Genomic DNA, 26,916 nt, shown 5'->3' on the forward strand with positions numbered 1-26,916 from the left:
ATGGATTATAGCATAATCCTATATATGTTAAGGCAAGGTAGGCAAAGTTGATGTGGACCAAAATGCGAGCCGGAAACAGATGAAGTGTGAAGTGATATTTATTGTACAAGGGCAAAGTGTTGAGCGGCTGGTGGGTTGAATGGTCAATGGCTGTGGCTGTGGCTGTGGCTGCGAGGCCTTTGATGGGTGGGTGTCCTGATGGCAAAAAACAGAATTAGTTAAGAGTTCGAAGACAAGTGTTACAAACTTCAGGCTTAGTTGGCCGTTGTACCAATGGTGACTGGCAGAATCATCTGGCACCTGCTTGCTGCCCAGGCCGATCCTTATGAGCAGTGTTGATGAGCTGCAGGTGCGCTCCCAGGTGAGTCAAGATTGGAGTGATTCCATACATCAAAAACAGGAAGTGTCATAACAATAAAAGCCAATAGAGGGGATTGTGGGCAAGGACTAGCGCAATATAGAGCAACGGATCGGGTTGCACGCGTTCCGCTAGTTACAGTGTGAACCTGTTGAAGAGTGCATTTTCCATGTTGTTCCTAAACTCATTTTTCGACACATGATTCAGCGACATAGCTCGTTCAGTTGTTTTGGCATTGGCTACAGCCCATAATGGTCGTGTGCTACGCTGTGTTATTAATAAAAGCTGGAGAAATATTTTTCAAAAATTCAGACTCTATTGTATTGCTATCATTGGTTGACATGACATGAAGTGAAAATAGTGGTGTTATTTCCAGCTTACAAATGCGCGTCACACTCCTTCTTCCATTCTTGTCTATGTTATATGTCTATATTTTTGTTGCGGCTGCTTTAGGTGTGTGTAGATATCAGTGACGTTCGGTCAGGGGAGGCAGGTGAGGCAGAGCCTCACCTGTCATCATGACAAAAAAATAATTATATCATCAAATTTATATGAATATTTGTCCATTGCTCTTAATGTATGACTAATTTCAAACATTTTTTATAGTCAAAATCGTTGAATTTGCCTATTTCCTGTTCGAATAAAGAAATGAAACGAGAGGTGCGGCAGCAACGAGTAAAGCCTCACCTCTGATTGCGCAATCCATAACAAACTGGGTTGATACATGGAATTGGAGCGTGCTGGTTGCCGTACATCTGCATGTCGCCGTTATAATGTTTCCAGATACGTTTATTTGACCTGATTTTCCACATTCTGGCTAATGTCTTTATCCCTTAAAGTTTAATGTTTGTTAGCGACATATTTAGTTTTGCTGATGGGACATAAAACCGCAGTGAAAAGGCACATGCTGCGGCAGATAGTACTCTGCCACACTGCAAGGGGGCGTACGTGAAACTGGACTTTCCGTTAAATGTGGACGCGGTTAACACAACACCGGAGCTAGAAGGTTTGCTTCAAACTACGGGACAGAAGATAACTCGCGCTTTTCAAACGGACTGGTACACCCGAAAAGACTGGCTATGTGGCTGTCCTTCGAAAAATCGCCTTTGCTGCTTTCCCTGCCTTTTCTTCACAACTTGTGCCAATGTCTGGACTAACACGAGATATTGTGACATTAAAAAACTACGACGAAGCCTCAGCAAACATGAGAGCTCGACCACTCACATTCAAAGCCTGATTGCTTTAAAAACTTTTGGAAGCTCAAGGATCGATTTGGCTTTGACAAACAGCGGAAGCTCAACGGTGGCATCCTCAAAACTAAGGTAAAGAAAAGAGTGTGAAAGACCTCATTAATGCAACCTGCATCCTAGCTAAACAGGAGTTAACATTTCGTGGTAAGCTCTTCTAAACGTGGCATATATGTAGAACAATTACATGGTTTTGCTGAGAAAGATGAAAGTTTAGCTAGACTTTTGGACACATCCACTGTGTTTTCTGGCTTGTCAAATAGAACACAGAACGATCTAATTGAAGCAATCCTCTCCATTGAGGCGGAGAGATTTTTTTTTTTAAAGTAAAGGAAAATAAGGAGGACTTTTACAAAAAGGGCGTAGGTTTGCATAGGGACGGTAGGGACATAACACTACCAACTTTTCAGGATGCTAAAATTGTCCCCACCAACTTTTAAGCAACCTTACCTTTTTTGCATGATATAATGTTCAGTTATATAGAGAATTTAGATCTTTCAATAGTTCAATATGTTGTAAGGATAGAATTGACCCTACCATTATTAAGTGAATTATTTTCATTATGTTTATGTTTGTTAATAAAAACCAGACATTTATTCAGGAAGTTTTCAAAATGTTTCTTTAGTATTTTTTGAAAACAAAGATTTGAATCGAACAGTGTATCATCTGAACCAATGCATGTAAAAGTTATTATCAGAAGATAAGGATTTATTTTGCATTGATCATTTTGCCTATTAATTAATTAGGTTCATATACATGAGAAATGTGGCCCTTTGCCCCCTACATCCAATCTGTTTGGTCTAAGTAATGTCCCGTCCCCAGCAAAAAGTGTACCTACATGCAGGTTATGCTGTTATATCGTCCCTACGAATGTTGATACCAAACCTATGCCCTTCCAAAGTAATGCCGGTTTTTGTGGTGAAGGACAGGCGCAAGAGCACAAACAGTTTTCATTTCAATCTTATTAAAAAAAAAAAAAAAGAAAAGAGCTTAGACCAAGAAAAATACAATAGAATATTTAAAAACTAAATTTTGGCCTTAAATAAAATATTCTTTGTTTTTCTTTTCACACTTTTTGTTTAGCAATCTGTAATAAATTGATTAATGTATCAGAATTAAAAGTTTTAAAAACAACTGAATATTTCACTAAAGGTCAGAATTGAATTCTGTGGCTTTGTACACCACTCTTTACTCTCATTTATGTTGCATGAATTATAGAATTGCGACGACCAACACATTGAGGGTGTGGGGCAAATGCATGTTATTTTCTTACTTTTACGTATCGATAATATGTACCGTGTGTGCGTGTTTTGTGAAGAATGCTGATGAGATATGAAATAACCAGTAGCCAATTGAATAAGCTACCGTTTTTGGTTTATATATTTGGAAATCTGACACTAAAGGAGTCAGTGCCTCACCAACCATGAACCTCACCGCACGTCACTGGTAGATATGTTGTCTCTCTCTTTTTCTTTTTCAAACAGTCGATGTTTCATACGTACAGTATTACCTCGACATACGATCGCATTGACATACGATCCTTTGGACATTCTAGGTAAAATTTGATTCATGCTCAAAATACGACGATTTATGACGGTCACAATTTGTTTTCCAGCAAAACGGACGTACAGCAAATTTTCTTGAGAGAGAAATCAACATGGGTCCTAAGAAGGTTAGTGCAGGTGGTGAAAAAAGGAACGGGTGATGCTTACCATTGAGATTAAGAAAGAAATGATGGTAAAATATGAGCGTTGTGTACGTATGAGTGAACTGGCTGAACAATATGGCTCCGTCCTAACATATCAGAACACCAGTTTCCTCTGCTTTTTATTTTCAATTTATTATAGTTGTACTTATTATTATCATTATTATTATTACTGTAACATCGGCAAGGAAGTTGCCAGTTTCGTGAGGTTTTTAATCATTTATTTCAGAACTTGTGTGATACAACACGGCTACGGTCCGCCGCATTCGGCGCCAACAACAACATTTGAAAAGTAAAAACTTCCCACTCTACCACACCACTCTCAACAGCATGCAAGACACAACCGCTACATCGGAACCCGATGCATTACATCATTATTATGTTCATATTATAAATATTCCGATTTGTATTTCTAATTCATTTGTTTTGCTATGTGTAATTGCTATTTGCAATTGTACCAGCAGTATTTATGAAGGATTTAGCATAGGTTTTTGGGCTGTGGAAGGAATTAATCGAATTATTAATGTATTGTTATGGGAAAATCCTGCTCGAACCACGACCATTTTGACTTACAAATCAGGTCCTGGAACGAATTGAATTCGTATGTAGAGGTACCACTGTATAGCTCGTGGGTGGTCCTTGTGGTGAATGAAATATGAAGTAATATATTTAATGGCTTGGGCATGTACTCTAATTACGATTTGAAAATAGCAACGCTTTAGAATACTCATTACTGAAAAAATGCAGACTCATTCAAGTAAAGCATTACTAAGTAATACCTTCCCTGCACTAGAGTGCATCATTGTGCTTTTTTTCTCCCTCTCGGTAAGTGTCGGATTTTGACGCTTGCGCTTTGCGACCCTTGGTGGTCAGATTTGACCAAAATTCTGGCATTTATGCACCAATAAATTTAAGGCTGCTTTCAATGTTTTTATTTTTTCCTTTTTTTTGTAGCCTAACAAAACCTGACACTTATGCATGAAAATGAATCGCCGTCTATAATATGCGCATTGGCAACAGAAGAATGAATTCATAAAAATGGTCACAACACACTTGAAAGATACATCTCCTGGATGCACTGGGACACATCATCAGTGATGTATCTAGGATTCATTGAGTGTTTCGGGTCTCGCAACATCAGACACCCTCGTCCTAGTGACCCAGCCGGGGTGGATCAAGTCCCGGTTTGTGTCCCAGTAGCAACCCACGGATCTGCCCTCTTCAACCACAACCACCTTGTGGCTTTCTCTGCAGCTTCACTTGCAGACTGAATGGCCCTTTTCTTGGCCACCCCTGTGATTCCCAGCCGGTCAAGGACTTTACAGAGGGAGCGTCCTGCGAAGCCTCGACAGCCGACTTCTATGGGCTCATAGAAAGTCCTCCAGCCCCTTCCCCTGCACTCCTCCACTAGTTCCTGATACTTGGCCCGTTTCCTCTCGTTGGCCTCCTCAATCCGCTCCTCCCAGGGCACGGTAAGTTCCAGCATGATCAGGTGTTTTGAAGCCTCTGAGAGGATGATCATGTCTGGCCGAAGCGATGTTGTTGCTATGTGCTGGGGGAGCCTCAGCTGTTTTCCCAGGTCAACGTGGAGCTTCCAGTCAGGGGCTGTGTGGAGGAGTCCTGTTGTTATCTTTGGACGTGCACGGGGTCTCTCTCCAGCTTTGATGAAGGAGATGGCCTTCTTTGGAGCATGATGGTGTTTGCTAGAGCTGATGGCGGTGGCTATACTCTCGGCAACTGCATTCAGTACCTGGTCGTGGCGCCAGCGGTAGCGACCATCAGCCAGGGACTTTGGGCAGCTGCTGAGGAGATGTTCCAGGGAGCCTCTTCCGGAGCAAAGGGAGCAGGAGGGTGTCTCGCTCTTCCCCCACACATGGAGGTTTGCTGGGCTGGGGAGGGAATCGTAGACTGCCGCTACGAGGAACCGGACACGGTGGAGGTCTGCCTGCATGATGTTCGACCAGGTGACTTTGCGCTGCAAAGTGCCCTCCCATCTTGTCCATGCTCCCTGTTGCCGGAGTCCCAATGCCCTGCCCAGTCGCTCTTCCTCCAGGCCTGCACGGACCTCCTCCTGGAGTAGATGTTGTCTTTCCTTGCCCCGAGCCTGGCTGACCTGGGTCTTTGGGATGTAGCCCAATCCAGCTCTCCCTGTTGCCACAGTCCCAACCAGTGCCTTTTGCCTAAGGCGTGACTCAGCCACCTCCACTGCCTTTTCTGCCTTCCACTTCCTTCCTGTCCTCACTTCAATGCCGGCTGATGACACCTTGCCGTCCCTGGATTCTCTGTACTGTAGGGCTTCTCTTGTGCGTGCCACCTTGAATTCTTCAGTGAGCCCACTGAAGGGCAGCTGCAGGTTGTTGCTAGTCCCGTACAGGGCAGCGCTGTTGAGGCTGCGAGGAAGACCCAGCCATTTCCGCAGAAAGCTGCTGATCTTCCTTTCAAAGGATTCCACCGTCGTTACTGGGACTACATAGACGAGGAGAGGCCACAGGATTCTGGGAAGGATGGAGTGCTGGTAGATCCAGGCTTTGAATCTGCCAGGCAGGCCAGACTTGTCCACCTTGCCGAGCCAACCACCAAGCTCTTCAGTAGACCTCCGGATAGCAGCAGAGTCCTTCAGGCTGGAGTCAAAGAGCTTTCCCAGGCTCTTGACTGGTTGCTCTGTGATCGATGGAATCACGGTTCCTGAGATTGAGAACCGGAATTTATCGACCACCTTCCCCCTTTTCAGAACCATGGACCTTGACTTTGCAGGTTTGAAGCTCATCCTGGCCCATCCGATGAGTCTCTCCAATCCCTGCAAGATCCACCTGCTACCTGGGACTGACGTTGTTGTAATGGTCAGATCGTCCATGTAGGCTCTTATGGGGGGCTGTCGAACACCTGATCTGGACAGAGGCCCTCTGCATTCCACTTCAGCAGCCTTTACCACCATATTCATCGCCAGTGCAAAAAGAACAAAGGAGATGGTACATCCTGTTATTATTCCTTTCTCAAGGCGATGCCAGTCTGATGTTACTGACCCAGAAGTGACCCTGAGCCTGAAATTACCGTAATAATCCAGGATCAAGTCCTTGATCTTGCTGGGAACATGGTGGAGGTGCAGCGCAAGCTCAACTAGCTTGTGTGGGATGGACCCGTAGGCGTTGGTCAGGTCCAACCATAGCACAGCAAGGTCGCCTCTGTTCTCGTGGGCTTCTCTGATGAGCTGTGTCACTACACCGTTGTGCTCTAGACAGCCAGGGACTCCGGGGATCCCACCCTTCTGCACTGAAGTGTTGATGTTGTTGTTCTTGAGGAGAAACTCGGTCAGTCTTCGGGAGATGATGCTGAAAAACACCTTCCCTTCCACACTCAGTAGTGAGATGACCCGAAACTGGTTGATGTTTTTCGAGCCCTCCTCCTTGGGAATCCAAACTCCCTCTGCACACCTCCACTGGTCAGCCACTCTCCCCCTTCGCCAGATCACCTTCAAGGCCCTCCACAGCAGCCGAAGGAGCTTGGGACAGCGCTTGTAGACACGGTAAGGTACACCACTGGGGCCCGAGGAAGATGCCGAGCGGGCTGCCTTGATGACCTCTTCAACCTCCTTCAGACTCGGCTCTGTCAACTGGAACTCTGCCGTTGGTGGGGCGTCTATAATATGCGCATTGGCAACAGAAGAATGAATTCATAAAAATGGTCACAACACACAAATACACTACGTTCGGTTAACGTTCGTCCAAAATTTGAACTGGTTCATGAAATTTCATTCATTGAATTTTTTTGCGTATGAAATCTATCACAACTGAATTTGAATTGGGGTCACACTTGTTATGTTAAGTGGCTCATAAGGTGTGATTGGTCGGTGTATGAGTTAATGAATAATGCACTATATACTGTACATATCCACTGTATTTGCTAATTTACAACTTAATTAAATATGATAAGTGAACCAAACTCCATTTTTATCAACCTGTTGTGAATCTAATTTTTTATTAAGTAAGTAGTAGTTTGGAAATTTGGCTGGAAAACATGCATAACTTGATGTATCTCAGTTAAGTCAAATTAGAAAAAAGACTTTTTTTGTTCTCAATGTCCTTTGGACGTTCGTCCAGGCATGTGCAGATCTGTCTCATCTGTTTCGCACTGTTCTCACACTAAAACATTCCCGCACACGTCTATGGTGAACCACGCCATCAACCAGAGCTCTCTTCGACACCTTCACTTACTATACTTACGTCACATCAATTTGGTAAGTATATATTTTACTCTTTTAACAGTCAAATTGCCATATACAACAAGGTAACACGACAGTTTATTAGAGAGTAAAATATTGTCACAACTGTTATTTATCTGTTCCGCTGCAATGGATGATGGGTAGTTGTGGCACCCACAACTGGAGTAGTGATTGCTGTTGATATGTCATGTGTGTTCTGTGATTGTTCTTTGCACACCAAGCATCAACAAAACATCAAGCTGCATGTCAAGAGCCAATGTCTCTTGTGTCTTGAATGCATTGTTGAGCATTTTACAATCAAGTTTAATTCCACTGAGTTCATCCATTGAGTGCTCTCCCTTACTTTATTTGGGGATAGGGCCATTACTGTTTGAAAATGTGTTATTAATTTAATTATACGGAGCCCCAGACATGACATGAATGGAGAAAAAAATTGCTCATGCGCACGCTCAAATAGTTAGTCCGCACGAGCTACTACTTTGTGTAGTACTTTGTGAACAAACTACTACTTCGTGTAAACGAGTTTATACTTCGAGCGCATGAACTATTTGCTCGTGTACTCAAAGTATTAACTAAATATGCGCGAAATATTTGCAGTCAGCTAACGAAATAGCTCTAAAACGCCCCACAGGACAAAAGGGTAAACACATCGAACGCACTTTCTTTGTTCTTAAAGCCACAAGATGGACAGGGAAGACATTATTGAATTTTATTTTGGGCTAGGGATGAGCTATAAAGACATATTGAAAAGCCTGGTGTTGCAAGGAGTAATTATTTGTGAGAGACATTTAAATAGAATACTGAGAGCCAGGTTACTTTATTGGCGGAAGTACGACTTGTATGCTGGCATAGATTTAATTGTTTATCAACTCCACAGCTGTGGAAGGGACCACGGTTACCGGTGGATGTAAACAAAATGTAAATGACGCAATATTTCTATCAGAAAAGAAGACATCAGAGAATCCTTCTCTCTCTTCTGGATCCAGTCGGTTCCCAAGTTCGCCGGACCCGACGGCTGCGGAGGATGAAATATTTTGAGTCTGTATTAAGGTGAGAACAAAGAAAGTGCACTCAATGTGTTCACCCTTGTGTCTCATACGGTGTCAGATCAAGTTTATGAGCTCGCTGCAACGATTTCGTGCGCACAAGCAAATAACTCGTGCGCACAAAGTATAAACTAAAGGAGTAGCTCGTGCACACATTGTAGTGGCTGTGTGCATTAATTATTTAAGTGTGCGCACGAGGTAAGTTTTTGCTTTTCATGTCATGTCTGGCGCTCCGTACAATTAGCATGTGCTGTTTATATTATAGACTTATTTCAGGTAAAAAAAAAATTTTTAAAAACGAAGTTTACCATCAAATGATGAATGAGCAGCACTAAAGCTAACTAAGGGATCACTTCAGTGCTGAAAACTCAAAATAAATAAATTACTGTAAACTAATTAATTCATGTTAATTTGAGTACTGCTGACTCAAAATAATCAATTTACTATAATCCCCTTTGTAAGATTAATTTGAGTTCTTAAAACTTGAAATAATTAAATAATTAATGGAAGTAATTAATATAAATTACATTTTCTAAGGTAGCAAGTTTGTTTTACAGTGTACACACTGCACCCAGGGTTAACCTGGATGCATTGAGACTTTTAGATATTGGGTTCATAAAGGCAGATTACAGTTAATTAACAGAATCTTATCTGGTGGACCTTCTTTTCCTTTTTTGCTTTTAGGCTTCACCAATGCACATCATCTTTTTCCGTGTAAGACTAACTTCTGCATTTTCCTCACCCTCAGATTTTACTGCAACTACAGCACACTTCATAATCTTCTGTCCTCATATGTCGTGTTGTACTCCAAAATACTTCTCTGCAGGGGGGAAAGTGGTCCAGAACGGTCAGGAACGCAGTTCCAGTATAAGATTCAGGGCCAGAACGCAGTTCTGGTATAAGATTCAGGGCCGTAATGCTGTTCAGGTACATGGTGCTTTGATTCCGAAAATATGACGGCAACTGTCAAAACGCAATGTAAAAAAAAATTTTTTTTTAATGCTAAATTGCCACACATGCATTTCATCTCCAAGCAGAAAACAATCTACCAACATCAGATTTACATACACAAGTGTTATCAACATGGGTGCACTTTTTTTTCTCCCAGGTTCTCAGAGGAGGACCTGGAGATGTGACTTGGTCCTCATTGAGCTTGAGAGCCGACCCGCCTGATGCTATAAAATTATGACAAGCTTTACTTAGAGCCAATTACCTTTAATTAATTATATAAACAATTAACGCTTGATTAACATCAACCGGCACAACAAAATTGCCATTACTTTGACGTGAAATGTAAAGAAATAAACATAAAAGCACTAATTCAAAATAAAGGGCATTCATATGCGGCTCCCACATTAACTCCATGCCTTTGTAAAAGTGGGATGTCCTCCTCGTAAGAGCTCATTGAACGTGCATGTTTAGCTTTGTGAAATGCCAGCAAAAACACGTTTGTCAGTCCATGGCGCTGTTCTTCAATAACTTTATTCCGCCACTTTTCCGTAGGGCGAGTGGGGTCCTGTCTGACAGTCGATAGTTTGCTTAATTGCCACAAGCTGGTTTTTTTTCGTGTTTTTCAAAGTTTGGATGGCTAAAATTCTTCGACCCTACATAAAATGCGCTGCTCTTATTAGTGACATTGGGATTCTCATGGCAAATGTTGCACCACATTTCCGTGCGAGCATCATTTGCTTCTAGCCATGGTACCTCTTGCAGCCACTTTTCAGCAAAAGTCCTTTTTTCAGTAGCTCCGGTGACGTCTCTGTCGTCTGTCTGTCTTTTGACGGGGGTGGGGGAACACGGAAATAATTACTCAGTGGGGCCTGCCTCTTTGACATTTTGAGAAGTGATTTTCTCGTGTCCGCCTCAAATACAGTGGTCAGCCATCCGTACGCAAAAGCGTATGGAAGCTGTTGAGGGCCAGCGCGTTTGTCTACGTCCAGTACGCATGCACACATGCAGACCACTTATGTGCACCCCTGGTTATCAACAAGCATAATAAAGTGTCACTGTAGCGTAATCCGATTCCACCAATATTTATCATTTATTTTATTCCACGGACGGCATGGAGGTTTCCCCAGCTGCCGCAGTTATCTGAGTCTGATGATGATGAGTCACATCACTTTGCGAATGCACGCAGCAAAGCAAAACACCTGGACTCATTTATCCGTTCAATTGGCTGACATACTGACATGTGGTCAGCAGAGATACAGTAGTTAGCTCTGATTGGTTCAAATGTGCATGTTTTCTGGAACAGCAAAAAAAAAAAAAATAAATAAATAAATAAAAAGCTTGTTGAATTGATGCGACAAAAAAAGGGCAATGCAACATAAAATGGATCAAATCTTTAAGAGCAACGAAAGAGTTGAGGAGGCTTATTTATCATATTTATTTTTATTTGCTCTGATGGGGAGGTTCAGAACATCTTAGCTGTCAATTTGCACTTTGGACTTATATTTGTTCATTTATGTATTTATTTACTATTCATGTATGTATTTAGGCTACTTATTCAATTCCTTATGATTTAAAAAAAAGTCCATGTTTGCGCCATCTTCAAAATATATTCCATTTCACTCTGCATAATAAAGGTAATTTGTACTTATTTTTCTGAATGTATGTTACTTATATCTTTATTATTTTAAAAAAAGTAAATGTTTACATTAACTTCAATTTTAATATACATCCTATGTTCTTAAATAGTTAAAATTGAGATTTGGCATTTAGTATGTGAGGAAATGAGGGAAAATAAAAATTAGGAGATGGAGATTGGCTGTTTTTGTTAAATTTTATTTTGCAAATCATTGAAAAAATACCATTTTGAATGAAGATCAGTTTTTGTATGTGTTATATAAGTAACCGTGCTAAAACAAAACTTCTTTGCATTTCAGTAGTTTAAGAGGTTTGACACCCCCAGCCCCCCCCCCCCCCCCCCAAAAAAAAGAAAGACATGAAAAATAAAATTTCTGGCTCCGTGGCGACCTTCACGTCGGGGAGTTCCGGCAAGAAATTCTAGCCACTTTCACCTCTGCTTCTCGGTCAATCCAGACCTTATTTGACACCTCATTTTCTGTAATATCTCTTCCAATTGATGTTTAAGCGTAATTTATGCGTGAAAATAAGTATGCATGTGTGACTTTCGTTAAATTTCTCATTGCACATGAGCTACTCAAATGCACAAGGATTTTTGAGAGCTGAAAGTGTTGCTTTGTGAATATTCTGTGCATCAGTGAGCAGTAGGTCCACGGTTTAATTTTCCTGTTTTTACCAGTAAGAGGACATGTTGAGCACTGGGGGGCAGTGTACTGTCGAGCTGCACACCCTACCCCACCAACCTCCACATGGTTGAGCACATCTAACAATAGTCTGACTGTTGTACAGTGCTGGGGTCAACACTCCACTCACCTCCACCCATGGAAATCACTTACAGAATTTTTACGACTGGCAGAGCGCTGAGTGATCACGAAAATCAATCCAGTTAAACCACTTTGCACTGAATAGCAAGGTCAAGCAAATCAACGCAAACATAAATAGCATCTTTAGAAAAAATCCAAATGATACATTATGAACACACAAGGTCCTTACAGGTATGGAAGGTGTGATTTATCAGACATGAGCAACATGTGGCAAAAAAAAATGAATATGTGTGTGAGTGTTTTTGTCTGGGTGCTGCACTACTGTAATAACATTGGCAGGTGGCCCACCCCACCCCAGCCCTTTCGCTTCCCCCACCCCCCGTCCTCTCCACCGCAATGGAAAGCAGGTGTCCGACCCTGGTCTGGGGACAGAATTGAATTAATGTGCAAAAACAAATGACTCCATCAGCAATGTCTAGAGGGGCTGCAGTGACATGCCTACAGTTGAGAGCCCAAAGCTGAGCGTGCTGTCACCCGACACTGGGCCGACCGGGCTAATATCCACACCTATTACACAAAGATTCATGGGAAAACAACGGCAAGGCCAAAGGTGAGGATGAGAGAGGAGGTAGATCTGGGAAAAGTAGGGAGGTTATAGAGGAGGACAAAGTTATATTCTTGGAAATCTGCAAAAAGGCCAGTAACGGCCTTTTTGTCAGAAGTGAAAATGCCCAACGGAATGTGTTAGTCCTTTCAATCTGGAAGGCTTTGAGGAAATGTTTTGTCTAATTGGAAGCGACGGTAGTCAATACACAGGCGGGATCCCTCCCTTGAACGACATGCCCAAGTCTAATACCGTCTCCAATTTCAGGATTATCCCGATCATAACAGAGCAAGTCATTTCCAGCATACAAGCAGTTCTGGCAATGACATTGTAACAGGGCAGAGAGAATACATGTCTGAAAGTATTAACTGCATTGAGGCTTTCTTGGCAGGACACGCATGAGAACCATCTAAAGAAGCTGTAAAAATGACAAAGTCAATATCAGGGATGACCACAATTACATACACTTGGGGGAGTTAGTTGGCCTTTCTGGGAAAAGTAGGCCTCCATAGATTCAATATTGTTATCATGCTTCTTAACAATTCTATATATAATATATATATATATATAAATATACAAAAAAATGTACAGTGGTATGAAAAAGTATCTGAACCTTTTGGAATTTCTCGCATTTCTGCATAAAATCACCATCATCTGATCTTTGTCAAAATCACACAGATTAAAAAAACAGTGTGAGTTTTAACTAAAACCAACGAAACATTCATAGGTTTTCATTGGATGCAAACAATGACAAAAGGGGGAAAATAAGTAAGTGAACCATAACATTTAACATTTTGTGGCCCCCCAATTTGGCAGCAATAACTTCAACCAGACGCTTCCTGTAGCTGCAGATCAGTCTGCCACATCGATCAGGACTAATCTTGGCCCATTCTTCTCTACAAAACTGCTGTAATTCAGTCAAATTCCTGGGATGTCTGGCATGAATCGCTGTCTTTAGGTCAGACCACAACATTTCAATGGGGTTCAAGTCTGGATTTGACTTAGCCACTCCAGAACGCGTATTTTGTTCTCCTGAAACCATTCTGAAGTGGACTTACTTCTGTATTTTGCATCATTGTCTTGTTGCAGCATCCATCTTCTTTTTAGCTTCAACTGTCTGACAGACGGCCTCGGGTCTTCCTGCAAAACATCCTGATAAATTTTTGAATTCATTCTTCCATTAATGATTGCAAGTTGTCCAGGGCCTGAGGCAGCGAAACAGCCCAAAATCATGATGCCCCCTCCACCATGCTTCACGGTGGGGATGAAATGTTGATGTTGTTGAGCTGTTCCATTTTTCCTCCACACATGACGTTGTGTATTACTCCAAAACAATTCAACTTTGGTTTCACCAGTCCACAAAATATTTTGCCAAAACTTCTGTGCAGTGTCCATGTGCCATTTTGTGAACATTAAATGAGCAACAATGTTTTTATTGTGTTGACAGAAGTGACTTCCTCTGTGGAGTCCTCCCATGAACACCATTCTTGGCCATAGTTTTACATATAGTTGATGTGTGCACAGAGATATTGGACTGTGCCAGGGATTTCTGTAAGTCTTACACTCTAGGGTAGGGGTCCCCAACCTTTTTTGCACCATGGACCAGTGTGATTTGGGTCTTTTTTTCACAGACCGGTGTTGTCAAATTTTGTACCCTCATAAAATTTTGCTCTCAAAGCTTTTGTGGCGGTGAAAAAGCCCTCTTTTATATTCAGTTGGCCTCTCAATGTTATCCAACAGTGCTAAAAAACTATTTACATCATACATGTGCAACATGAAAATGGCCTAAATGAATGCTTAATGAGGCGGCACGGTGGCTTAGTGGTTAGCACATCTGCCTCACAGTTCTGAGATCAAGGGTTCAATCCCGGGCTTCGGCCTTCCTGTGTGGAGTTTGCATGTTCTCCCCGTGCCTGCGTGGGTTTCCTCCGGGAACTCCGGTTTCCTCCCACATCCCAAAAACATGCATGGTAGGCTGATTGAACACTCTAAATTGTCCGTAGGTATGAGTGTGTGCGTGAAAGGTTGTATGTCTCCTTGTGCCCTGCGATTGGCTGGCAACCAGTTCAGGGTGTCCCCTGCCTACTGCCCGTAGTTGGCTGGGATAGGCTCCAGAACCTCCGCGACCCTCGTGAGGAAAAGCAGCATGGAAAATGAATGAATGAATGAATGAATAATGCTTAATGACACGGTGAAGTCGTTAAGTGAGAGAGCTGCATGCAGTTGTTGTGTGCAGCTAACATGGCAAACGTAAATAAATATTCCTTTATCTTTAAAGAAAGTTTGTAGTGTGTACTTTGGAATCGCTGCATTCGCAGTCAATTTTAGCGTTACGCGCATGAAATTTGTCAGAACACCTGTGCGGCAGAACAAGACAGCAAATATGAAACACCATTTGTTTTTAGCTCTGTCGTGTTAAGTGCAGGTAAAATACAACTCACTCGCTGAATCAGTAGCTGAATCTCCCGAGATGGGAGAGTGAGTGAAGCCCGCGTTACTAAGATACGATATTGGAAATTGTAGCACAGTTTTCAGTGTTCTCCCAGCGATGTCAGGATATTCTGAAATGACTTTAATCCAGAACCTCGGTAGAGTTGTTGTCTCAAATGTACGTTTAAGGTCGCCGTGATTTGCAATCTCTACAAGCTGATATTCCTGTTGCACAGACATTCTCGATTCACTTGGTTTATTCACATACGGTCACAAATCCACTCCTTCGCAGTTCGTGGGTTTTTAGTGATTGGGAAGTAGCATAGATTTTGTTTTTTTCGAGGTTGTAGACTCATCTTCTGGCTCGTCAGGTTCCCTATTCCTCGTAAAAATTTGTCCAAAGATGTCTGTTTTTCAGTCATTCTAGTGTGGGGCTAATTATTTCCGGGAACAAATGTGATCGGCGAGGACCTACGTCATACGTAGCTCGAGGCCAAGCGCACATAGCTAAACATATACAAAACAAGATGTACTGCTAACAGTCCAATCAATGCATTTCTATGACGACCTCCTATCCTGTAGTTGTATATCTAGAGTAGAGAAGGGATATTGGCGTGTTAAGCGGCACAGGCCAAAGTCAATCGGCCAGAATGCAGTCATTAATAAATTATTTATTATTTCTGCGCGGCCCGGTAGCAAATGCGCCACGGACCGGTACCGGTCCGCGGCCCGGTCATTGGGGCCTCCTGCTCTAGGGTTCTTTTTTTACCCCTGTGAGTATTGTGCGACAAACTCTTGGCGTCATCTTTGGTGGACGGCCACTCCTTGGGAGAGAAGCAACAGTGCCAAACTCTCTCCAACTTCTCTGACTGTCGATTGACTTTTGATCGCCGGTCTTCAAACAGCTCTTTTGACTGAGCCATGATGCACATCAGACAATGCTTCTGATCAAGACAATTCTTGCCAGGTGTGTGTTTTATAGTGGGCAGGGCACCTTTAAACCACTCATCAGTGATTGGGCACACACCTGGTAAAAATTGTATTCAATTGCTCTTTAAGTTCCTTAGGCAGAGGGTTCACTTACTTATTTTCCCCCCTTCTGTCATTGTTTTCATACTATCCTCTTTAAAATATGAAAACCTATAAATATTTAGTTGGTTTTAGTTAAAGCAGACATTGTTTTTACATCTGTGTGATTTTGACAAAGATCAGATTATATTTGATTGGATTTTATGCAGAAATGTGAGAAATTCCAAAAAGTTCAGATACTTTTTCATACCACTGTAAACTTTTGTCTCCAGCTTTCCAGCACTGAATGCAGTTTACATAAATAGGTTGCAGCCAGGCATGTGAGGCTATATTTACAACAGCTCGACACTAGTTTCCAAGCAACCCAGGGGATACCCCTATTACTTTACGTACCCTGAGCTTCCACACACGCCTCCTCCGAGCATTCTTGCACAGCCACCAACCCGTGCTTATCTTATCATCTCCAATCATTATACCTCTTCTCCCCACAAAACAAAAGCCACCAGCCAGAACTATCACGCCTGACCCTGCTTTGCCCTCAACTCGCGCTCCCAAACCTCTCCTCAATCATGCGGTGATTTGGAACAAACTCTCTCCTCCCCTGCTCCCTGCAAATAGCTGCCCTATCCCATAATACTCAAGCCATCAGCCACACTTTGATATTAAGGATTAAGCTCCCTTCTGACGGCACGTAATTTCAGTCCCCTAATTTGCGAAAAAATGTATGGAACGGCATCCGCAGCTATAAAAACACCGGAGAGCGGGGGAAGGGAAAATGTAGCATGTCTTTGGGATTCTCACTGCCCAACAGTGGCTGATTTAGTTGGATTGTGGTGGTGATATCCATTCATGTTGTGCTGTATGCTGCAATCAAGCTGCGAAGACGGACACAAGGGTTCAACGATAGCACAAATGGGTGTCCTGGCCCATCCCTCAGAGTCCAAGTCAAAGGCTGCAAATCAGTGGCTCAGTATACGGGGAGTAGGGGGGGCTGAAGTCAGCGGTGAGGGGGTTAGGAGCAGTTATCAGCTCTGATAGCATTATCTGGGAGCAAACAGGGATCGCGCTGAGTTGTGATGTATATGGGCTGGAAAGATTGAACTGTGGCGTGCAGCAGGCCCGCCACCGTGTTACGTACAGGCCCGTCTGCATTTTCAGACTCTCACACGGGCTAAAGAAGTCACGCACATTCATATACAACAAGCCGTCAAGTCATTCATAGAATGTGCTTGGCCTAGTGGGTTCATGTGTTCAGTTCAGTAATAGACACATCTGTTCCCCAGAAGCGGAAAGCAAAAATCTAATAAGGATTGAAGGTGCCCTTGCTCTTACTTCATGAGAGACTGACGCATGCTAAATCCGTATTTGCTGTCTAGATAGTATTGCAGAATTAATTTAAATAAAATATCTACTGTAAGTAAGTTAATATCACTTTGCCAAGAAGGTAGACTTAACAAGGGTTTACACCATTCATTTAATTGTTTTGAATTAGCTTGTCCCTGAAGAAGAAAAAGACAGGAGTAAACTCCTGCTAGGCAAAAAGGTGGTCTACATTTAGGACAATGACTTTCCACCATGTGTTTTTTTTTTTTTTTTTTTTTTGATGGTTAATGAGTAATAAATGACTTTAAGCTGTATATCACAAATTTATACGTAAACCTTATAAATTAGCAATATACCATAAACAAGAAATTAGTAACTGACTAACTAATGAGTTCTTAAGTATCAGTCAGTGACGTGCAGTGAGGTTCATGGATGGTGAGGCACTGACTCTTTTAGTGTTAGATTTCCAAATATATAAACCAAAAAGGGTAGCTTATTCAATTGGCTACTGGTTATTTCATATCTCATCAGCATTCTTCTCATAACACGCACACACGGTACATATCATCGATACATAAAAGTAAGAAAATAACATGCATTTGCTCTACACCCTCAATGTGTTGGCCGTCGAAATTCTATAATTCATGCAACATAAATGAGAGTAAAGAGTGGTGCACAAAACCACAGAATTCAATTCTGACCTTTAGTGAAATACTCAGTTGTTTTTAAAACTTTTAATTCAGATACTTTAATCAATTTATTACAGATTGCTAAACAAAAAGTGTGAAAAGAAAAACAAAGGATATTCTATTTAAGTCCAAAATTTATAAAACTGTTTGTGGTCTTGCGCCTGTCCTTCACCACGAAAACCGCCGTTACTTTGGAAGGGCATAGGTTTGGTCTCAACATTCGTAGGGACGATATAACAGCATAACCTGCATGTAGGTACACTTTTTGCTGGGGACGGGACATTAATAAGACGAAAGAGATTGGATGAAGGGGGCAAAGGGCCCCATTTCTCATGTATATGAACTTAATCAATTAATAGGCAAAAATGATCAATGCAAAATAAATCCTTATCTACTGATAATAACTTTTACGTGCATTGGGTCGGATGATACACTGTTCGATTCAAACCTTTGTTTTCAAAAAATACTGAAGAAACATTTTGAAAACTTCCTGAATAAATGTCTGGTTTTTATTAGCAAACATAAACATAAAGAAAATAATTCACTTAATAATGGTAGGGTCAATTCTATCCTTATAACATATGGAACTATTGAAAGATCTAAATTTTCTATTTAACTGAACATTATATCATGCAAAAAAGGTAAGGTTGCTGAAAAGTTGGTGGGGACAATTTTAACATCCTGAAAAGTTGGTAGTGTTATGTCCCTACCGTCCCTACGCAAACCTACGCCCTTTTCGTAAAAGTCCTTCTTACTTTCCTTTACTTTAAAAAATCTCTCCGCCCCAATGGAGAGGATTGATTCAATTAGATCGTTCTGTGTTCTTTCTGACAAGCCAGAAAACACAGTGGATGTGTCCAAATGTCTAGCTAACCTTTCATCTTTCTCAGCAAAACCATGAAATCGTTCTACATTTTTGCCACGTTTAGAAGAGCTTACACGCTCATCGTTACCACGAAATGGTAACTCCTGTTTAGCTAGGATGCAGGTTGCATTAATGAGGTCTTTCAAACTCTTTCGCTTTTCCTTTACCTTGGCGTTGTGAATGCTACCGTTGAGCTTCCGCTGTTTGTCAAAGCCAAATCGTTCCTTGAGCTTCCAAAAGTTTTTAAAGCAATCAGGCTTTAAATGTGAGTGGTCGAGCTGTCATGTTTGCTGAGGCTTCGTGGTAGTTTTTTAATGTCACAATATCTCGTGTTAGTCCAGACATTGGCACAAGTTGAGAAGAAAAGGCAGGGAAAGCAGCAAAGGCGATTTTTCGAAGGACAGTCACATAGCCAGTCTTTTCGGGTGTACCAGTCCGTTTGAAAAGCGTGAGTTATCTTCTGTCCCGTAGTTTGAAGCAAACCTTTTAGCTCCGGTGTTGTTAATCGCATCCACTTTTGACGGAAAGTCCAGTTTCACGTATGCCCCCTTTCAGTGCGACAGAGTACTATCTGCCGCAACCTGTGCCTTTTCACTGCGGTTTTATTTCCCATCAGCAAAACTAAGTATGTCGCTAACAAACATTAAACTTTAAGGGTTAAAGACATTAGCCAGACTGTGGAAAATCAGGTCAAATAAACGTATCTGGAAACATTATAATGGCGACATGCAGATGTGCGGCAACCAGCACGCTCCAATTCCATGTATCAACCCAGTTTGTTATGAATTGCGCATTCAGAGGTGAGGGTTTACTCGTTGCTGCCGCACCTCTCGTTCCATTTGGTGATTTGAACAGGAAATAGGCAAATTCAGCGATTTTGACTATAAAAAATGTTTGAAATGAGTCATACATAAAGCGCAAATATTAATATAAATTTGATTATATAATTATTTTTTTGTCATGATGACAGGTGAGGCTCTGCCTCACCTGCCTCCCCTGACAGCACGTCACTGGATCAGTTAATAGTTTATTTAGTTATTGGGATGTTATTCTAAAGTTGCAACTACTCCTCATTTCTCAATTGTTAGTAAATGAGGAATAGGTGCTATAATGTCGAACGTTATGACGAATAACGTCCTAATAACGTTTATAACTAATATTCAATATTTTAACACTTTAAAGATCAGTTTTTAAGAGTGTGCTAACCATCTACTAAACTTTGAAGAACAGCAAATAGGTTGAACAAGTTCAAGATACAGAAATTTGTCGTGATATTTAAAACATAAAATTTTTGTACCTCAAGATTGCTCCACCCATAGGCCTTTCTGTGTGCTGTACTTTACCTAAGAAACACCACATATGAAATGCTGAACATTTTGTTTAATGCATAGAAAAACTCATACTGAGCTATCCCGTGGCAGGATAACAAAATACAACAGCACTGTACAAACCGATGAGTTTTTTTTTTTGTTTTTTTGTTTTGTTTTTTGCAAAACACAGTATAAACTGAATTTAAACATCCATACATCACAGCAAACTGTTAAAAAACACTTAACAAGTCAACAATATATCGTTTATTAATAGTTTATTAATGATGTATTGACTAGTTATAACAGATAGTTATTATAAAGAGTTAGCTTTTTTTTATTTCTGAATATTGTGTTGAATCATTTAAAATGCAGTAGAACATAGTGGTTTCATACTTTTTTCAAATTCAAATTATATCATTTTCAAATTCTTTAAAGCAGTGGTTCTCAAAGTGCGACACATGTACTACCAGTAATACACGGGCTCCCGACAGTAGTATGCAGAAGGCTGATTGAATTAATTGTTTATTAATTATCAAGCACAGCTGAGTTGTCTTCAACTTGGAATACAAAATATTCACATTTAATGATTAAGACATTTTTAAGACAAATTTTTAGGAACAACTTCTGAATGTACCGTATTTTGGGGATTCTAAGCAGGGGTGAAAGTGGCTAGAATTGTGTGCCGGAACTCCCTGACCTGACATAAAGGTCACCACAGAGTCACATTTTTATTTATTTATTTTTTTAATGGGGATGTCAAACCTCCTAAAACCACTGAAATGCAGATAAAACTGCTTTTGGCACAGTTATACCTATAATACATACACACAAACATCGGTTTTACACGTGCATGAGGTTAGTGCATTACACATACTGTCACAAGGCATGCATGAGATTTTCATTCAAAATTGTATTTTTCAATCATTTGCAAAATAACAACTAACAAAAACAGCAGTAACCCCAATCTTCATTTCTTAATTTTTATTTTCCCTCATTTCCTCACATCTAAATGCAAAACCTCAATTTTAATTACCGCTAGATGGCGCCAGATATCATTGAAGCGATGTTCTGTCATGACAGATCTCAGCTACTGGTAAAACTAAGTTTTACCAGTTTGCATGATTTTATTGCAATGTTTTTCCTTATTCAGATTTGTTGCGAGACTACAGTTAGTTAGACTTCACTTTGATGGTTAATACAGTTATTGCAATTTTGTTGTTTTATCACAATAGATCGATTTATTTACATTTCAAAAACCAGAAGCCATTCATTTACGAATGTGATTGCAATTTAGTTTACATATTTAACCCTATATTGCCAAATGTATCACATTTGATACACCTAAAATTTCATGATTTTGAGACTAATTCAGAATTTTGACATTTCTTTTGGGGGGAAAAAAATGATGGATGCAAGTCAACACATGCATCATCAGGTTCCATGAGAAAAACAAACAGGATTTAGCAAGGGTTATAGATATCTGAGCGCTTATTACAAATAAATATTTTGACTTTTCTTTTTACAAATTTGAAAAAAAGGTTTCATTTGGACCTTATTTTTCAAATTTTTGGATTCTCTGATAATTGCTTCATATTGCTGGCATTAAAGGGTTAAATGTTCAGATATTAAGATTTGAATGAGGCAAAATAACATACTTTTTCTCTCAAATTTATTGTTGTAATCATTTGTTTTGGATGTACTGTAATTATTTTCTGTATAAAAAATTAATTTGGTGTTCCAAAATTCTTTTTTCAAACTTGAGTCCTGAAAAAGAGGGGGTCGTCTTGTAATCAGGGCCGTCTTACATTCGGGCCAATACGGGACTAAAGAACGTAGGATGTACAGTAAAATCGAAGATAATGTAAACGCTTACTTTCTTTTTAAAAAATTATATCAAACATATCAGTAGCATACATTAAAAAAAATTTTAAAGTGCAAATGACTTGCATTATGCACGGTGAAATGGAATACATTTAGAAGACCAGGCAAACATATACTTTTTTAAATTATGAGGAAATAAATTGGTGGCCTAACATAAATGAACAAAAATAAGTCCAAAGTGCACATTGACATGGAAGATAATCTGAACCTCCTCATCAGAGCAAATAAAATTAAATCAAATTAAATAAGGCTTTTCAACTCTTTCCTTTCTCTTAAAGATCTGATTAATTTTCTATTGCATTGCCCTTTAAAATCGCATTAACTCAACAAGATTTTTCTTTTTATTGCTGTTCCAGAAAACGTGCATTTGAACCATTCAGCGCTATCTATACTGATTAAATGTCTGTATGTCAGCCATTTGAACGGACAACTAAGTCCAGGGTGATACAGGGTAAATCTGATGTTGGTAGATTTTTTTGGGTAGATTTTTGTCCTCTTGGAGATGAGATGAGATGAGATGAGATGAGATGAGATGAGATGAGATGAGATGAGATGAGATGAGATGAGATGAGAGGGTATGTGGCGGCCTGGCAGTGTTTTTTTAAAATAGGGTTTTGACAATTGCTGTCATATTTTAGGGATCAATGCACCGTTCCGCCACGTTCCAGACTGTTCCGGCCCACTTTCACTCCGGACTCTAAGTTACAGTTTTTTTCATAGTTTGACCAGGGGTGCAATTTATACTCTGGAGCAATTTATGTGTGAAATTATTAACATATTATTATATCACTTCTTAGTTATTTTCACAAGAGGGCGCTCAGAGCTTATTTTTGAACATTGGTGGTAACTTATAAAAACAACTGAGAAGGGCTAAACAATTTGGCACCAAAAAGAAAATAATTTTCTGCAGATTACAAACTGCAAGTCGTAAAATATATAGCTGAAAATGATAATGGAGCAACAGTGTAACGTTAGCATATCGTGCACTTATTCAGCCTGTTGTTCTCGATTCTTTTTCTATTTTAAATTGCTTTTGAAGATTACATGTCTGTTCTTGGTGTTGGATGTTATCAAATAAAATTCCCCCAAAAATGTGATTTATACTCAGGTGAGACTTATAGTCCAAAAACTACGGCAATACCATTTAAGTCAATCCTGAAGTATATTAAGATTTCTTTTTTTTTTTTTTTTCCAAATTATAAGACGTGCTGTGTTCGTGTTCATGTTCATGCTTCATGTTTCAGTGCCATTGACAGTCAATGGCAGCCAGTGAGTTCATGTTAGCCCCGATGTCGGTACTAGCTGTAAAATGTTTGCGAACTAAGAGTAATTGTCTTATGAGAAGCAGTTACTATTTATATGAACTTTTGTATGGATTTACCCGTTCTATAATTTGCACAGAGTTTGATGGATGACCCTGTTGCAATCTCGTCATCTCAATCTACGTATATGTCGCTTGTACTATTACTCATCACAAAATTTATGACCTCCAGCGAGGTCATCAAAAGACTTACACATTCCCAACAGTAAAGAAGTCGATGAAATGAGAGGGGGGTGGTCCTGTGACAGGAAAGCAGTGAGTTGTAGTGAAGGATGTAGTGAGGGGAGTGAGGACAAATGGGGAGCAGGAGCAAGAAGAGAGATAAGGAGAGGGAGAGAAGTGCTGATGGCTGTGGGTCAAATGCCTCAAAGCACCAGTCAATAAAACTGAGGCCCACCCCAGAAATGTGATAAGACGTTTCTCTAAGTGTGCCCTATATATCACAACAATAAACATGTTCGAAATGACAAGTTTATATCGCTGGAAAAAAAACGTTGTAGCTTTAAATGTGCCAAATTGCTTTTGTTTCCTTCAAATCTGCTTCACTCATTTGTTTTCATTGTGGCTATTCCAGGAAAAATACAATGTATTTTTATGAAAGCCAACTAGATTTCAAAATGAAGGCAAATCTAATAAATGATTTATATCAATTCCAACTAGGCTTGAGTTACTGCACTAAACAAAGTGTATGGGTTTTGCGTTACCGGAATAAAGCAGCGCCAGAGTGGGCCTGTTTAGCGCTCCAGCTACTGCTGCACGTATCAAAATACCATTTTAAAGTCATTCCTGACTAGTTTTATGTCTTATTTTTTAGAAGGTCTCACTAAAGTCCAACTATTTTCTTTCGCTTTGTGGTTTCAGGTCTAATACTCCATATTGGCTGTCCTTCCAACATAAACTATTGCTATCTTAATATAATAGGTAACATAATACATCACAAATTACGTGTATCCACCAATCTGTTAGTCAGTGTTCTTTAAGTTGCGGTTTTGTGGCGTAACACTTACTCTGGGGTATTCAAGGCAACAGGTTATCAATAAATGTGATTAATGATGCAATCAACAGGCCCTAAAGTGAAGCATTTATTACTGTCATCTCACTCAACCACTCAACCCTCAGTGGAATCATCCACACACTCTCAAGCCCTACTCACGTATGCATGTACAAAAGACAAATTACAACTCTCACTTACTCTCATCTGTAATTGCACACCGCTCACCTACACACACGCACAAAGCATGTAAAAAGCCAACAAGAAATCTTATTTTCACTGCAGGCTTTCTTCAACCAGTCACCAAATTTGTCAGCCCGAAGCTATGGCGTAAAGGATCCTCCGAGGGTTTGTGGGAATCCTGAAAAGAGTGTGTCAAAACGAAGGAGAAAAAAAAGACAAATGGAGGCAAGTTAGACAGTGACACGGAAATAGGGCCGGAAAAAGTGCAGGAAAATATTAACCATTGGTGTCTAATGTACTAGGCAAATAAACACTTCCTAATTTCATCTCTTAGTTGCTATCATGCTGTAAATCTGGTGAACACATTAACTGTAGAGGGCTAGGATGTGTGATGTGTATGGGTGTATGTTTATGTCACTGTGTGTGTGGTGCAGTGTAATATTTCCACCATGACTGAGATCCAGGAAACTGCTCCATCTGCTACCAATGTAGCAATTTTCATTAAATTTCCTCTCACAAAAGGGCATCACACAGAGCCCATCACTTCTTAGTCTTTATCTTCGACCTCCTTAAAGAGTCTCTGGAGGCTGCAATGGCCGACATGTACCCCACTTAATCTGATAAGGCACTTTATTCATTGTACAAACAACATAACGTATTCAGTGCTATTGGAAGGCACCTTTTTTTTTAGAGGCCTTTTACACGGAAACCCAGTGAGCGTGATAGGTAGTGTTGCACCAATATCGGCATCGATACAGCACTAAAATGATACCATCAGTATCGGGGAGTACGAAGAAATAACCTACCGATGTTGTTGAATATATGGCGGAAAACACAGACAAGACTGAAAAATCAGTTTCTGCTCTTGCACTCCTCTTTAAAATAAACTGCTGTATTTTAAGCCAAAAGAACTGTTTTGTTTGATAGAACAATAAGTCTATATGCTGCTTTAGCAGCTTTATGGCGCATTAAGCCCCTGAGCTATTTTTAATTTGTCGGTTTTACCCTGGAAACCCCTGGTTACAGACGTCGCGCAACCGCTTTTGTTTCAACCCAGCCATAAAACGAAGGTAATTAATTATATTTATTATTCAAAATGTCTGTCATTTTTAGCTTCGAGCCATTAATTGATGTCTAATATTTTGTTTTAAAAAAAAAAAAAATTCTTCACTCGCGTATTTTAAACTTTTAAACAAATTACATCACAATGAAAAAAAATAGTGTCTGTAAAAAAGTCAGGGACATCTACCTCATAACTATCGCTTAATTGTATTTTTTTGTTACTTTTTCTCCGATATGTTAGATGACAAATAATCGATCCCAACAAGGAAAACTTTTTTTAAAATGTTAAAAACTTAAATATACTGTATGAAAAAGAAAATATCGACCACTCCTTGATGTCTGCGATTTCTGCATCGCGACCCTTGTTATATCACTTTGTTTCACCCATAAAATCCCCCCAAAAATCCAGCTGTGTCTTGACTCTCAGTGATACATGCCACATGGAGTTTTTGGATCGAAACAAGGTAAGTATGCGATAATATCTCGTGCATATCGGACAATTTTGAACTTCAAGTCACCTGAGTGTTTTCCGCTGTATACTTTTTGAGATGTAGTTTCTAAATGCCGGTCGCCCTGCTCTAGATGACCGCCAGCTATATATACCGACGTAGAAAAAAGAAGCAGTTGTCCGTTGTCGGAATAATTGGTAGTGTCCCACCGATATCGGTACCAATATGGCATGAAAATGACATCATCAGTATCAGAAAGTACTGTGAAATAACATGTCGATGATGTGCAATATGTACTTTATGACATTTTTTCACGGAGCGGCAATGTGTGGCAGAAAATTACACTAAATATAAAATAACACAACGTGGCTATAAATGTTAAGTGCAGGGGGAAAAGTAACTCACTATACGCTGAGGTAAACCTTTTTTAACAGCAGCCTCTCCTACAACTTAACAGCAAATATCCTCAGTTGCAGACATAATGAGTTCTTTTCCAATCGTGAAAGGTTTCTTGGCTTTAGCAATACAGTTCGCCACCAGATATTATGTCCTCGGTGCATTTGCTTTTGTTGCCATTTTCATTTTCTGGTAGTAGTACTGCTGACCAATTTATTAAGTCTGTGTGCGGGCCAGACGTTATTGATCTTATGACAGAGGCTGGGGGCCGAATGAAATTTGACCAGGGGCTGCATTTGGCCCCCGGGCCGCACTTTGGACACGTCTGCTCTACTCGGATAATTCAATAGCGTAGACAGGCATATTGATGTGTCAAAAGGTACAGGCTAGATTGCGGTCGCTAACAAATTACTTTTTCAAGGAGCACTTGTCACTCTTCCCAAGATAATGATAGACGT

The 26,916-nt window shown here is 40.4% G+C and overlaps 1 pseudogene; it reads right to left on the reverse strand.

Annotated features, from left to right (window-relative positions):
- Window positions 1-4,462: 4,462 nt before the first annotated feature.
- The window catches only part of LOC130915349 (uncharacterized), a 73,094-nt pseudogene continuing 50,640 nt past the window's right edge, over window positions 4,463-26,916 (reverse strand).

This window comes from Corythoichthys intestinalis, chromosome 4, assembly GCF_030265065.1.
Source record: "Corythoichthys intestinalis isolate RoL2023-P3 chromosome 4, ASM3026506v1, whole genome shotgun sequence".
In the NCBI taxonomy this organism is placed as follows: domain Eukaryota; kingdom Metazoa; phylum Chordata; class Actinopteri; order Syngnathiformes; family Syngnathidae; genus Corythoichthys; species Corythoichthys intestinalis.